General features: G+C 41.4%; 1 protein-coding gene across 1 annotated transcript in view; it reads right to left on the bottom strand.

The window, feature by feature from the left end:
- The window catches only part of myt1b (myelin transcription factor 1b), a 107605-nt gene that overhangs the window by 69076 nt on the left and 23535 nt on the right, over window positions 1-14994 (bottom strand).

Below are 14994 nucleotides of genomic sequence, written 5' to 3'. Positions count from 1 at the left end.
ACATATACAGGTTATACACATACATGCAAACACACACATGTGAAGAAGTACACGCACAGGGTGAAAATCTAAACAGATCAAGCACACACGTGCATCTAAATTTCATGGACACATGGAAACTTCAGATGTCATAACATAATATGCACACAAACATACACACACACACACACACACATACAAAAAGCATATACTCACACATGACCATATACACACAAACAGCCACACCCCAAGGAGTGACAAGTAAACGATATTACATTCAGAGCAGGGAAACAGCTTTTACACACAAAGCATACACAGATGTACATACAGTACTAACATGCACAAATATAGACATGTGAGAGAATTATTGAGAAATTTGATAATTGCATACTAAGAGCACACCAAATTGACATGTTTTCACAATCTTGTGTGTGCAGCATCCAAAGCAAACACGTAAAGAGCAAACATATGATGCGTGTCAACATTTATACAACCACGCAGGGCACAGCAGAGAGGTATGAACAGAAAGAAATATGGCTTTCAGAGTGTGTGTGGGGGGGCTAGGTTTACACATTACACATTATAGGTGCCTCTGTGAATCAATATGTGGGCTCCCTGTATGGGTCGTCCAGAAGAGGCAAAGAACACAGAAAACATCAGCCGGGTTTTCTCAAAGTCCTCCTCAGTGGCCTGCAGATTTGCAGAAGGACAGCTGTGTTTTTTGGCTTTACAGCATCCCAACCTGGTTCTGAGGCAGTAAAGCACATCTTTCTGTGAAAAGCTCAGCGTGGAGTCATAGTACGACAGCGTCCCCTGTCATGTTACTTTCAAGATCCTTTTGACTGCTGTCATTATAAGACTACACAGTCAATATTCTATATTTGGCAATATTCTAATGAAAAACCAACAATGAGTCTGTTTCTCAATGCTTTCTGACTTCCCTACCCTGCCCCAGCGCGTTGGTTCCTACTGAAGACGTAAATCTTTTAAAAACAGGTCACAAATATATTATTTCATGTCCTAAAACAGCTGGACACTGTAGTTTTTAACAAACGCTGCCCAAAGAGGAGGAAATACTGCATTTGTTGGGGACTATTTTCAAACCTCAGATTAATACACATTAGTGAGTATACAGCAGCAGGACAGTGTATGTGGGATTGACTCAAAATAAACTACAGTGTGTGTGTGTTCATGGTAATGAAGGAACGTGTCACCCAGTGCAACAGTGTGACTCACTGGTGTGTTTTGAGTTTTTGGACAACAATGGAGCTCTATGATATACGATCTATATGCTCCCAAAAAAGTCATTGTAGTCCTTTAAACTGTAGACACATTTGAACTCTCAAGCTGGTTCACTGCCGTATGGTTGTTTGATGTGAGACAATCCAGCAGTTTGGATGGTGTATTATTGTTTCTTAGATAATAATATAATAATAATACATCCAAAGGAAGCTGAAGTTTCAGTTAAAGTGAAGTCTGACAGCTGTGATAAGGGAGAGATGTAGGATTATTTTCCACCGAGTGTTCGCTTCAAGAATTTCTCTTCATATATAATTACATACATACAACCAGCACGCTGCAGAGTAACCTGTTCACTAGCTTCAGGCTGATGGACGTTTATGCACAGCCTCCTCTTCGTGTTTTGCATTTGTTGCTCAAGAGATCACAAGAATATCATCAGCAGTTTGCATGTTGCAAAATGTCAGCCACGCTGAAGCTTTTATATCTCATCACTGTGAAGTGAGAATTGAATGAAAAATTGACTGAATGAACTGACTGACAGGATGAAAGACGGCAGAAGTGCAAGTGTGCTATGCATTCTCCACTGCCTGCTGCGCTCTGTGCGTGCACAACCCAATGACTGTGTCGGAGCCCTGCTCGGCCCTGAGCTACAGAGAAAATGTATGAAGATGGGTTGATGTTTTCATACACTCACAGTGAAAAACCATCAAATAAAGTCAGCAATTTAACCATAAAGTGTGAAGAAAAGGCAAGTTTTCTTTTTCTTTCATTTGAACTTTGGTGACTTTTATTGGTAGTGAAGGATTGCATCCTCCTCTGTGCCTTCAAAATACCACATTAGGTTGATGAAAGGTTTAAATATGCACAGTGGTCAAGCTCAAAGTAAGACAGAAAATATGACGAGATATGAGATTTTTATCCGACAACAGTGACGTGCAAATGTACTATTCCCATGATTACTGATGGTGATGATCCCGTTAATTCAGGCCTGACTTGGCGTGGCGTTCCTTAGTTAAACCAAGATCAACAGCAGATGCACCGTTGTGGCGGCAGAACATGGCACTGTGATATGACATCACACCCCCGCTAAGAGTGTGGCACAAACACAACCAGTCCACTGCCAAACAGAGGGAGAAGCATGGCACTAACACAAACACAAAGTAATGAGTAATGAGTGTTCCTGGCGATATGAGAGGGGCTGAGAACAGGCAGGATTCAGGATCTCTCTGTCGAGACCAGTCTTTGTCTCAACTAATATTTAATTTCCTGATATTTAAATGTGTGCAAAGTGTGAGATTAAGTAGAAAGACAAAGGAACAAGCAGGGTGCCCACTAGATCTCTAATATATAAATTCAAAATATAAACTTGTTTTGTATTATTTGCATTTTTTAGCACTTTGGTTTATTACCATGTCAGAGTGGGTCGTCTGACATGGGAATGGTCGTTGCTGTTTTTACAAAAGAATTTCATCTTTAAGCTACATAGATGTTGAAAAAATTTCCCTCCCGAAAAGAGGTAGTACTTTAGATATTCTGCTACTTAGCAGGGAATCGTATTGATCTACCGGCTGGGGAACTACATCGATTTTACACAGCAAAAGTGTGTTTCCAGGTGTTGGGGAGTAGGCTACTACTACTAGGGGTGTCGCGATATGCCGGTATTGACGATAATCGTGATATTTCATGTAAATAATCCAGCGCCTTTTAAATCATTTCCATTTCTTTCCAATCTTGCTTTGTCGTAGTAGGTGGCGGTATTGCACCTTAACGCTGGTTGCCACCTGCCATAAAACGGAAAAAAAAGAGGACGACGCAGTAACTATCTAGCGAGAGGAGAGGATAAATTAAGATAAGTCACTTACTGAGGCGCACCGGTAGCCTAATTAAGACACTCACCACATAACCGCAATGTCCTCAGATCCATTCCCAAAAAAATCTTAAAATTAATAAGTGACACTTTTGGACCACTTTCTGGAAAGCGTTCTACACACACACACACACACACACACGACACACACTAAGTGATGCATTTTTATTTTTCCACATAGTTTGGAATGAACAGAAGAAAAGGGGTAGTTAGTGATACGTCCATGGGTACAGACGGAGAACAGACGGCAGAATGCTTTCTGGGAAGATCTGCAGTGCTTTGCGGCAAACATACTACTACAACAGACAAAAATAAACAGATAAAAAAATCTGCTGAGAGTCTGATGGTAAACGTGTATCTGTAGTATCTTCCACTACTTCAAATGAAATGTAAAACATCTATGAGCTTTATAGTAGTAGTCACATTCTCTTGGATATATAGCGTGTAGTGATAATGTGTCACTACCTTAAAGACTCTTTGTCCCCCAGCCTCCTCCACTTACGCCCACACTCCCCCATGTCCAGGCCCATTATCCCGGGCAGCTGGGTTTGGGACCGTCTGTCTGGAGAGGAAGCTGAAAGTGGAGTCTAATTCACTTATTGATTCCTGTCCTGTGTTGCAGGATACTTCCCAGCTTTAATCAGTGGGTGGTTTTAGGCTGAAGACGGGGGTGAAAATAAGGGTACGAGGCCACCAGATGCAGTGTTTGCAGGTGGGTCAAAACGAGTTTGCATTGTTTTCTTTATTTATTCACATTCTGCGTTTAATGCTGCAGTGAAATTATTAAACTGGATCAGCTGGTTGTGTATTTTATGGCTAGAGGGTAAGAGGTGAAAGTAATGATTATTTGTGGGTGAAGAACAGAAAAATAAAATGCTCAAGGTTAGAAGATGAGGCCAGATGTTTCTTGGAATTCATCTCGTATTTCGACCCACAGAGGAAGGGAATAGCTCAGTGCAAGTGATGTAACACATTTCAAGACAGAGAGAAAAGTTAAAGAATAATGCTGGTGTTTTTTTTCAATTGTCCACAGATCGCATGAAAAGACCAAAACCAATAATGTGTTCAGGCTCGGTCACACCAGCATTTAAAATTGCGAAATTTTGCAGCAAAATGATTTCATTTCAATGAATTTGTCCTTATTTATGGATTCTCTCGCCGGGAGAAAGTAAACCTAGTTCAACTTTGGTGAACTTTTTAACTCCTTGACAGCGCTGAAGTTTGGGGGAACAGAGAGTCCAAAAGAAGGAAGCTATCGTAACTTATTAGGTGTGTTGCACCATTCAGTTTTATTGAACCTCCTCTGTTGGAGTATAACCTGCTCCACCAAAGGAGGAATGGTTTGACAGTTATGAGGCAGGAGTCCATTGTACAAATACATCTTTTGAATAAACTCTGTGAACTTAATGTCCCGTTATGCGACTGAGCTAATGACTGGGAGAGCTTCTTTCCCCACTTCAACAACTCTTTATTGAATGAAATTAAGTACAATCCTGATAACAAAATGCCAGGGGGGTGTAAACGGCACAGTGCAAAGAAAACAGATTGTGTGACTGACTAGCGTCACAACTAGCATGTCACCAAGCTTCCTGAACCAAATATTACATCAAGACATGCGGATGTATATTGGTGTGAGCAGGCCTTTAGTCCATCCCTCAGTACTTTCCCACTTTCCTGCCCTGTCTATGGCACTCAGCCCCTTAGCCCATTGTTTCCTACTGAAGATGTAAATCTTTAAAAATGGCCACAAATACATAATTTCATTTTTAAAATAAGCCTCAGTAATTTCCTAAAACAGCTGGTCACTGTAGTTTTTAGCAAACGTTAATAGTGAATTAGCTGCAGACTATTGTCAGCGGGGGATTAATCCACATTCGGGGCTCTGGTGAGTATTTGGGGTGGCAGGACGGTGTATGTGGGAAAAAATAAACTACAGTGTGTGTGTTCATGGCGATGAAGGAACATGTCACCCAGCGCAACAGCGTGGCTCACTGATGTGTTTTTAATAGTTTTTGAAAAACAATGGAGCACAGAGGAAGAAGATAAATGAGTAATAATACAAATATAGAATATCATCAGATGTATCCTTTAAGGCTTTTGCATTCACCTCAGGCCCAGGTTACAGTCCACTGACATGGATAGTGGACTGAGACTGATAAGAGATTACAAGTTACTGCTGAATATAAGCTATTTACTATTCACTCGACGCAGGACTCGCGGTTCTATTAATCTTCAATTACAATGCTGAGAGGGTGAAAGATAAAAAGAAGAGCAGGAAACAGAAAGGAACATGCTGTGCAGCTACTGGATAAGAGACACAGCTGGGGAAATCACCTGGGAACATCTACACGACAGCGCCTTCTGATTTTTTCCGATGTAACACTCCAGATTTAAAGGCTATGTGATGTGCTCTCTAATCGTAGCACTGTGACAAGAAAGGAGGCAAAACCTAAATCTCTGATATTTGTTCATATTTGATGCAACTTTACCTATAGATTTCTGGGTGTGTGTTCTGCATGTTTGCCTCTGAAATGAACATATTAGGTTATTAGGTTAGGTTATTAACACCCATGAAAATAAACACTCACAAATCTCCTTTCATCACACACACCCTCACCAGCCTCTCCTCACTGTCCTCAGCCTATTCTCATCTGGGATGAGGTGTTTGGAAAACAAACAGGAACAAGGAATATTTTACCCTTAGTGCCACTTATCTTTGAAACTGAAAATCTGAAATATGATGCAGTTTATTTAACATGCATATGTAATACATGTGTATACTGGCTCTACAGGGATCCTCAGGATGTGCAATATCACGTTTCCATGTTTGTCGACATGTTGTCATCGTTAGGATTACGTCTTTCTTTTCATTTCTTTTTATGTTCCTCAGGGGGTAAGTAAAGTTTTCTACTAAGGCAAAAAAGTACATTGATGGAACTGTGACAACTCCAAGAACTGAAATGAAAAAGTAGCTAATGAGATTTTACACCTGCCAAAACCCATTTGTCTGGACTGAGAACAAATGTGTAACAATAGTCCTAAAAAGAAACTGAGACTTGTTCCTACTTAGCAGTATAATCTCAGATTAGGTGACCCCCGCACACCGTCCACCACTTAATGACGCTTATGCTGTCTGTCTGTCTGTCTGCGCGGAGGCTTCAAATGAAGGTAGTGCATCCAGGTCGGCATCCAGCAGGACGAGGTCACGGCCTGGACACTCAGCACTCACACACACCCCATGACCTCTGAACCCTGTGGCCTCTCACCCGAGAGCCCAGCCCTTCAACAGTCATCAGATTATTGATCAAGCACGTGCCGAAAAGACAGATGAACAGGAAGAATAGAAAAGAATAGAACTGCTTAGAATAGAATAAACTTTAGAAATAATTGTATTTGTTGTTCGTCGTTTTTAATTATTATCCTGTTTCATTCCCCTTGACAGCAAATCTCTGTGGGATGAAAAAACAAAGTGACAGTTGGGTTAAAAAGGAAATCAACCACAAACAAAAGAGGAGAGAAGAATGAGGCAAATAACTGAAAAGAGAAAAAACAAGAGCAGAACAGAGGCAGGAAATTGGAACAGAGAAGTCAGTTAAATATGTATCTGAATGTGTACACATCTGCGCTCACAGAGACAGAAAAGTGGTGCAACGTATTCACATACATGAAATCACGATGCAAATCCTCCCCAGCAACACAACAATTTCCCGTACACCTCGCCCCTCCCGCTCACTTTAGTTTTTAGCATGCAAAGAATTTTGACCGTCCCTCAATCTTCACACCACTCCGACTGGCTCTCATTGATTTCCATGGTGTTAGATGGACTGGCAGGGCCTGAGTGGGCCAATGAAAAGAAGGTGCACATGTGAAAGACTCATTACGGCAAAGATTATCTCCCTGTGACACACGCACAGGCCATCCAACCCAGCTGAAGAGGAGCTTCGGCTCTAATGGCACCTGAACCCATATATGGATATACATGTATTAAGACACAAATGTACACCTGTGTCTCTCTCTGCAATAATTCCAGGTCTCACAAGATCACACACACACACACACACACAAATAAGTATGCAATCAGAGAAATGCAAATGATTGTGTGAAAGCTAACAGCTATATGCAGGTGCACAAATACCATCATATACTTGACAAAAAGTGACACACACACGCTGAAACACACTCACAGCACACATTTACAACACACACCAGCTACTGAACTAACAGGTTATAGCTTGCCCTGTGCATTTTAGTAAGTGTGTTATTTTATCGCCTCTTTTCATCCTCTCCCCTCCCATTCTGCTCGGTGACAGGGGGGATATGTGCACCCTACTTTGTTGCCATGGATACCACAAACACCCCACATAGAAAATTCTACACAGAATAATAAGTGGCCAATTGTGTCTGTTTGCTCTCCAACAAACCTCAGGATTAGAGGCATTTTCTTGTCAGAGGCATAAACTATTTTTATGTTTGCAGGGAAAGAGAAGGAGGGGGTGGGGGAGAGAGAGGAAAAAAAGAGGAAGGAAAAAATAGAGGCAAAGAGGCCCAGATATGAAAAGAGCATACTAATGCTGTGTGGTGACAGGTTCCTCCCTGCTTTGTGAGATGAGAGAGCTTGAGAACAGAGGAGGGAGAAAATAGGAGGGAAAAGATGCTCTTAAAAAGGAACTCAGGTGCTCAGGGCACCCTTAACAAATGAAGGAGAACATGACAGAGAAAGAAAGAGAAAGAGGGGGGCAGATCATTTCAAGTCCAGTTAACTGGGAGCGCTGACATTTGTAACAGCCAAACAGGAGAGGTGAAAAGCAGGGTGGTGCTTATAGGGCAAACTGAAGATGAATATTTTGAAAAGCTCACTGGGTTTCTATTTTTTTTTGTGTCTCTTTTAGATTAATTGACAAACACTCATCTGATGCCTCCTCCTAATTTCTTCCTCCTGCTCCGAGCCTCAGAGAACATAACCCCAGTGTGCAATGATGTCATTATGATACCATCTGTTTGCTGCAATGGCAGACGCAACGTACACACACACACACACACACACACACGCACAAGATAGCCGTGGATCAGATAACACATAGAGGGAGAGAACTTATGACATTTGCACAGTGCACTGTACGTCAGCCATACACACGTCAGATTCCTGCTGCATGTTTAATGTAGGCTTATTGTAAAGAGTAAAGGTGATTGTTGACACACTACAGCTTTGTATCTCAGATCCATGCGAATCAGTCCTGACTCCTGCTGTCTCTGTCTGTGCAGTCAGAGGACAGAACAGTTTCCTTTACTGTCCAAAGACCACATGCCGTAACTACCATACTATAACACCACGCCTGTCAAGGTCATGAGGGGAGATGCTTTATGCGGATGTCTGTCAATCCCATCCCCCATCTAGACAAGGACACCGCCTCCCCCTTCTACAGTTTTTACACCTTTATCATTTACTGTTGAGGCCGGCTTGGGCAATATATGACAGTCGAGGATGAAAGCTACAACCAGTCAGCTAAGATTAGTTGACATGTCCTGTACTCAGATTACAATCCGGTTTCATACAAGGCCGTAGGTTTGGTTTAAACACTGGTAGGGATGTTTTTTGTCGGACGTCCAATAGGCCCATTTGTGTGTATGCACTTGCTCACTCTCTTTTTTTACGCATACGCATACATACACACAAAGAGCTTGATTTGCAAATTGCTGCTTTATCTTTGTCTTTGCTTATAATACAGTAACCTGCCCAACACAGGACTTGTTTCATGTGGATCTTTTTTAGATTTTAAAGTGATATTTCATATTTTATTTTGTTAATGTAAATATGGGACTAAAATTTATATTCACACTGTTTTATGCTGTTTTACCGATTTTCTGCTCTTCTTAAAAAAAAAGACCTGCTGTCGTCCATCTTTCTTTTTTGGGGGGGGGGATTTTTGCTTGAAGGAAAAGTTCAACATTTTGGGAAATATGTTTATTCTCTTTCTTGCCAAGAGTTAGATGAGGAGATTGACACCACTCTCATGTATGCATGCTAAATATAAAGCTACCACCAGCAGCCTGTTAATTTAGCTTAGCACAAATACTAGAAACAGTCGGAAACAGGTGGAAACAGCTAGCCTGGCTCTGTCCAAAGGTAACAAAATCCACCCACCTCGAAAGGTCACTAACTAACACGTTACATCATGTTTAAAAAACAAAGGGTAAAAATGACAAATCGCTGTTTTTATGAGGCGTTATGTACTGGACTATTTCTATTTCAGGACACGTAACTTCCTGGAGTCTCCGTTGGGTATCTAGCAACTGGTCAAGACCAAAATATTGTCTGGTACATAGCGTAGCCCACTTTCCACAGACCTGGAAACTATGCCTTAACCCTATGTAATGGGTCAGTTCGTTAGGGCCATTACATAACCCTACCCGGTATATCCCTACCATCCATATCCAAAGCTACGCATGTAAAATCTATGTGCAGATAAGATACGTTACCTGTACGTACAGGTCATTAAAAAAGGTTATCTTGTTTCTGATTTAAATAACACTAAATGTTATAAGATCCAAGTGTGATTTAACATGTGTATTTCTGTTCCTACCCGTGTCAGACTAACCGTTTTGGCTTATGCATTAGATGTAGACTAACAGCAGGTACAAGTAAAGCCACATGGGCAGGGTGGCGTGCGGCGCATGCATGAGCAGGCAGAACCGACGTAGCAAATGAATTTGGAGGGGCGTAATGAGAGACGGCGCTGGGCTCCGGCCCGATTTCACAGCCACATCATTAGGGTGAGGCGGCCCCGGCCCCTGAATGAACACACACACACTCATACACACACACCGCTCAGCACAGCGGCCCTAGGAAAGACGAACAAGGTCAGTCGCCATGCCGCAGTCTAATGAGAGGTGACAGGTGAGAAGAGACGCTCCAGACTTTACCCATTAAACTTACATTTTTAGGGCGTGTTAGTGTGTCTCTGTGTGTGCGCACGCATGTGTCTTTGAATCATTACCAAATCCGTACATCAGATAGAGATACTGTACACACACACACACACACACAATACCCTCCCTGTGACCTTCATGTACTTCCTGGCAGGCAGGTGTTAAGGCTGTGGGGGCTGAGTTGAGTGGCCAACAGGAGATGGTCCTGTGTTATTTATCAGCATGTCCAGGCGTCATAAATGACTCTGTTCGCTGCAGGTAACTCAGCGCACACACACTGTTGCAGCTTTGGCTGTGTTTCTAGTACAGACCGTGGTAGTATGTGCCATGTGATTTGTTTAATGATTCAGTGAAGCCCAACTTAAATTGTGTGTAGTTGTCTCTTTTTGAGGTCAAAAATGTGTCAGAGTAGTCTTTAAATGTATTAATAGTTTTTTATTATGAAATGGAAGAAACAATGGTCTTTGGGGAAATATCAGAAGTGTTCCTTTTCTACTTTCTACCTCTGGAGGGGCGTGTCGGTGTCCGTGTTTGACTGACAGCGAGCCGACGGGACGTTTGCAGTGCACTTTTCACCGGTGAATGTTTGTTTGGTCGCTCCAGCTAAGGTGCAGGACAAGCTGTGTGTTCATGTTTGTACGTTAGATAAGAAGGAGACTTTAGTAGGAAAGCTAATGTGGGTTGTTGTTCAGTCTGTGGCTCTTGTGTTGTGTAGCAGGCTGCTGTCTGGCTGTCAGTCAGTGTGACCGCCTGCTCTGCCTATATAGAACGCAGACGTTACTGATTTATGCAAATATAGTTTAGAGTGAAGCGATTTGATTCGCTGTATGGAAACTTTTGATAGTTCTCCATCTGCGCAGACAGAGAACAAACGGCATTCTGACTGTTTAATGCAAAGATAGAGGGCGCTATCATAAACCAAAAAAATATAAAATGCATTTTTTTCAGATTTTTTTTCTCAAAGGAGAACACAACAGATGTGATTTACAGAGAAGATATGTATGCTGTAGCAATTTAATTTCAGTTGGACTTAACTGTTTTTGGTCACCGTTTTTATAGAAAGTTAGTTTAGCTAAGTTTTAGTTTATCATGTGAAGTGGCTGTTAAACAATGAAGAAAAAGCATCACAAACTCTCCAAATTTGTATTATCACAATCTAGAAGAGCTGTATCAGTGTATTTTCGTGTCATTCATGTGTGCAGGCAGCTGGTCGGCTCAGCCAGAGAAGGACTCCAGTGCGTAATGTGCTATGCGCCCAAAAACCCTTAAGCTTAAAGAAACTTTTCGGCATATACACCCAGTGAGCAACTTTCACTGAAATGAACGAGGCGCCTTCCTGCAACACCACAGTCGAAGATGGCGCCTTGGTCTCCGGTCCTCGAATGCATCCATGCTTTGCAGGGCCAATGCCCATGCATCAACAGAAAACAACTGCTGATTTTCATCTGATGTTAACAGGCATCCTCAGAAAACCTAATACATTTCAAAATTCTTGGACCCAAAATCAGACACAGTGCATTTCTGGTGGACAAGGCAAGAGTACTCAGACACTTTAATGAGCCCCGGGTGGATGCCAGGAAAGGATTTCTTTTTGGCTTCCCAGCTGAAAATGTTGAAGAATCCCTGGGGTAAATGAATAGGACTTGCATACAGTAAAGTTACATTTTCAGGTGCCTTTGGAAGTTTCATCTGATTATGATGGTAAGTTGTTTCACACACACATAAATGCATGAGCAGGCAGAGCGACTTGGTCTGTGTCCAGATGGCTAACCTTAAAGACAGCACTCCACAGCTGTCCTCTCTGCCGCAACTCTCCTGATGACTAGTAACACGGGACGCATCTGACATTTCTGGTGACAGCCTCGAGCTTGACGAAGAAGCGGGGATGCTTGATAATCGCCACGGTGACACCATTAAGGCGACGTTTAGGGACCTCCCTCAGACATATATCTGAAGATGAAAGAGATGAGTGAAAACCCACGTCATCGTTTCATCTCGACAGCTAACTGTCATTGGAAAGCTGAATCCATCGTGGTCACTTACAGTGTGCTTGTTACAGTAGAATCACTGTCTTCCCAAATAAGACACTTGTGATTGTCATTGTGCTATCTCTTTCTCAGCAGAACATTCTTGAACAACGTCATCCTCTCTTTAACTCATATCTTACTCATTTCAGATGTTTCTCTTCACCCACAAAGCACCATCCCAGAATAGACTTATTGTGGCTCCATGCTTCAGAGGTCTTTAAAGAGCTTTTGTTATATGACATTATCACTTTCAACTCTCTGAAAAAAAATTGTGTCCTAGAATAATGATACAATATGTGATGTCCTTGAGGCTCAGTAGGCTGTGTGAGCTAAAATTCTGCACAAAATCGTTTTTTTTTTTCTTCATCCTTCCTACCTTCCTCTTTTATAAGCAGTCTAGTAAAGCAGAAATGCCATAAAAATAATCTTTAAAAAAATAATGAGAAATCGTATGAAGGCTTTTAAAAGGGAAGAGCGAGGCAATTTTTATTTTTTTTTTTACCAGAGGTGCCCCTGAGTGACTTTCTTATCTTGTTAGCTGTTGTAACATCATGTTCCCTTACTAAATGAAATTAAATCAATCACAAAATGATCATCAGTTGCCTTAGTGTTTTCAGCCATCCACTTTTCTATTTCCAACCGAGCACCAAACTATATTAATAACTTATTAAATCGGATTATTACATTAGGTGCATGCGTGCATTTATATATGTGAACACATCATCTTCTCTCCGATGGATTTGCCCTGCAAATCAAGTTAATCACAGCATTGAAAGCAATAATGAGTGTGGAATGCTACTCAACAAACTAACAAACCCATTAGCTTGTCTGCCTGTCTCCAAATCCAAAACCTTACATTCATTAGACAGTAATTCAGAGCAGAAAATGAGATTGAGATCCTTGATGCTACAGAAGAACACATCCCCACCCAAAAAAAAACACAACACTGCGATGGCCGAGACAAGATCGAAAAACAAATTTCTAATTTTGTCCATGAAGTGAAATAGTTGATAATTAGTCTGGGATAAGAGGGAGATGTTACAGACACACACAGCAGAATCAGTTTTCAATCCATTCCTCTAGCAGTCCAATTTACTGCAGCTGCAGGAGCCTATAGTGCTGTGCAGTACTGTATGTGCTTATGTAACTGCAGGAAGCATGGGTGTGAAAAATGGTGTCATGAATCCATTTTGCAGGTTTCCACACTTTGCTTTGGGGATTTAGGGCACTTCTCCAGTGTAGTACATCATCATGATCCAATTCATACCGCTTCCTCCAGGTATGTGTGACAAAGGAGGCCATCTTAAAGCCACGATGGTGTCAAGTGTCTCTATAAATCTGTCTTTCTGTAAATGTTGTGTGTGTTTGGAAGGACACCTATATTCAACACATGACATGTGGTCCAATAGCTGTCCTCCTCTCCTCACAAATATCGCCAACCAGCGGCGCTCCAGACGTCCACAGAAATCAACAGCAGCCATCTCATCTCAACACGCCATCAGACTCCACAGCCAACCCCCACCCCACCAATATCTCCTCCACTCTGTCATTTTAACTGTCAATCCTTCTCTCCATCAACCCAGTCCTCTCTATCTCCATTAGTCTGTGTCTCCACTGGTAAACCTTTCAAGCCATCTTGTCATCTAGCTGTTCATGTACTACATTTCGACATCTTCTTACTCCATCTCTGTTAGCTATACCTCTGCTCTGCTTTACAGGCCAGCCTCGGCAGTGATGGAGGCTGGGGGAGGAGGTGGGGGAGACAGAGAGAGGGGTAAGCAGTTTGGGAGGAGAGGGGTGAAAGAAGAAGTGTGGTGGTGTGATGGTAGATTAGGAGAGGTTTCAATCCCCAAACCTCTCCGAGGGCCATTTCACCAAACTGTAATAAGTGTAATGGCCGCGGGTTATGGTAATTTTTCAATTAATCCAATTGAAATGTGGGAAATGTTATAGGAGCTGTGTAGGCAAGGCAAGGCAAGGCGCTCACTGAACGTAAAGGGAATTGAATCAAAGAAATAAATGTCAGTAATGGTAATAATCATCAGCATTAATGTCAGTGTAATGATTATCCTCATCATCATCAAATTACCTCTAGTTACAAGGTATATTGATGGAAAGCTGGAACGTAATTTGAACATATTTAACCATTGTTCCTGGCACTGCACAGTTCTCGATGCCTACTTTTATGAAAGCTAAGAAAAGTTATAATAATTTGAATTTTCTAAGCAAGTGAATTCTTAATTTTGACATTTAAATACTACTGAATTTATGGCACTGAAATACACTCAGTTGCCACTTTATTAGGTACACCTTTATAATCTATTGCAGTTCAATACAAAAGTTCTGTCATTAATTCTACCTTAAGAAGTTTATAATGATCAGTTCTTGGTGACATTGTCAGAAATGTGTAGTTTAATGTTTATTACTGAGATTATAGTTGAAGGTGGTGTTGTACTGGACTACATTATATTTCGAGGTCTTTGTCCTTCCCGTTTACATGAGGGAGGCAGAATGCATATAATTGAATCATCACCTCTATGGCAGTGTCAAACATAAACCTGAACATTTAGGCATCGTAAAAGTAGACTTTATGGCACAACTGTTGTACTGGATTGAATTAGAATGTACAGGTGTACCTAATAAAGTGGACAGCGAGTGTATTTCCCTGCCATCTGCCTGAGATTATGTGGTTTGAATGCCCATCTTTGAAATTTCAAAATGGTACTTTCAAGTTATACAATTTCCGAAACTTGATTTTTCAAGTATTTTTTTCAAGGGTTCACAAATTCAAGTGTCCAATATTCAAAAGACTTTATTCAAGTTGCTCAAATTCCAATAAAAAGGTTCTAATCAGGCCAAAAGTTCAGGTTGTGAAAAACTAGATTTGTTACATTCAGACACCAAATTTCAAGATGAAAAATTCTAACTTGAACATTTGGGCTACCGAGGACA

Source organism: Siniperca chuatsi, linkage group LG10, assembly GCF_020085105.1.
Source record: "Siniperca chuatsi isolate FFG_IHB_CAS linkage group LG10, ASM2008510v1, whole genome shotgun sequence".
In the NCBI taxonomy this organism is placed as follows: domain Eukaryota; kingdom Metazoa; phylum Chordata; class Actinopteri; order Centrarchiformes; family Sinipercidae; genus Siniperca; species Siniperca chuatsi.
Note: the sequence above shows the minus strand (reverse complement) of the source record. Positions and strands in the feature narration are given on the sequence as shown.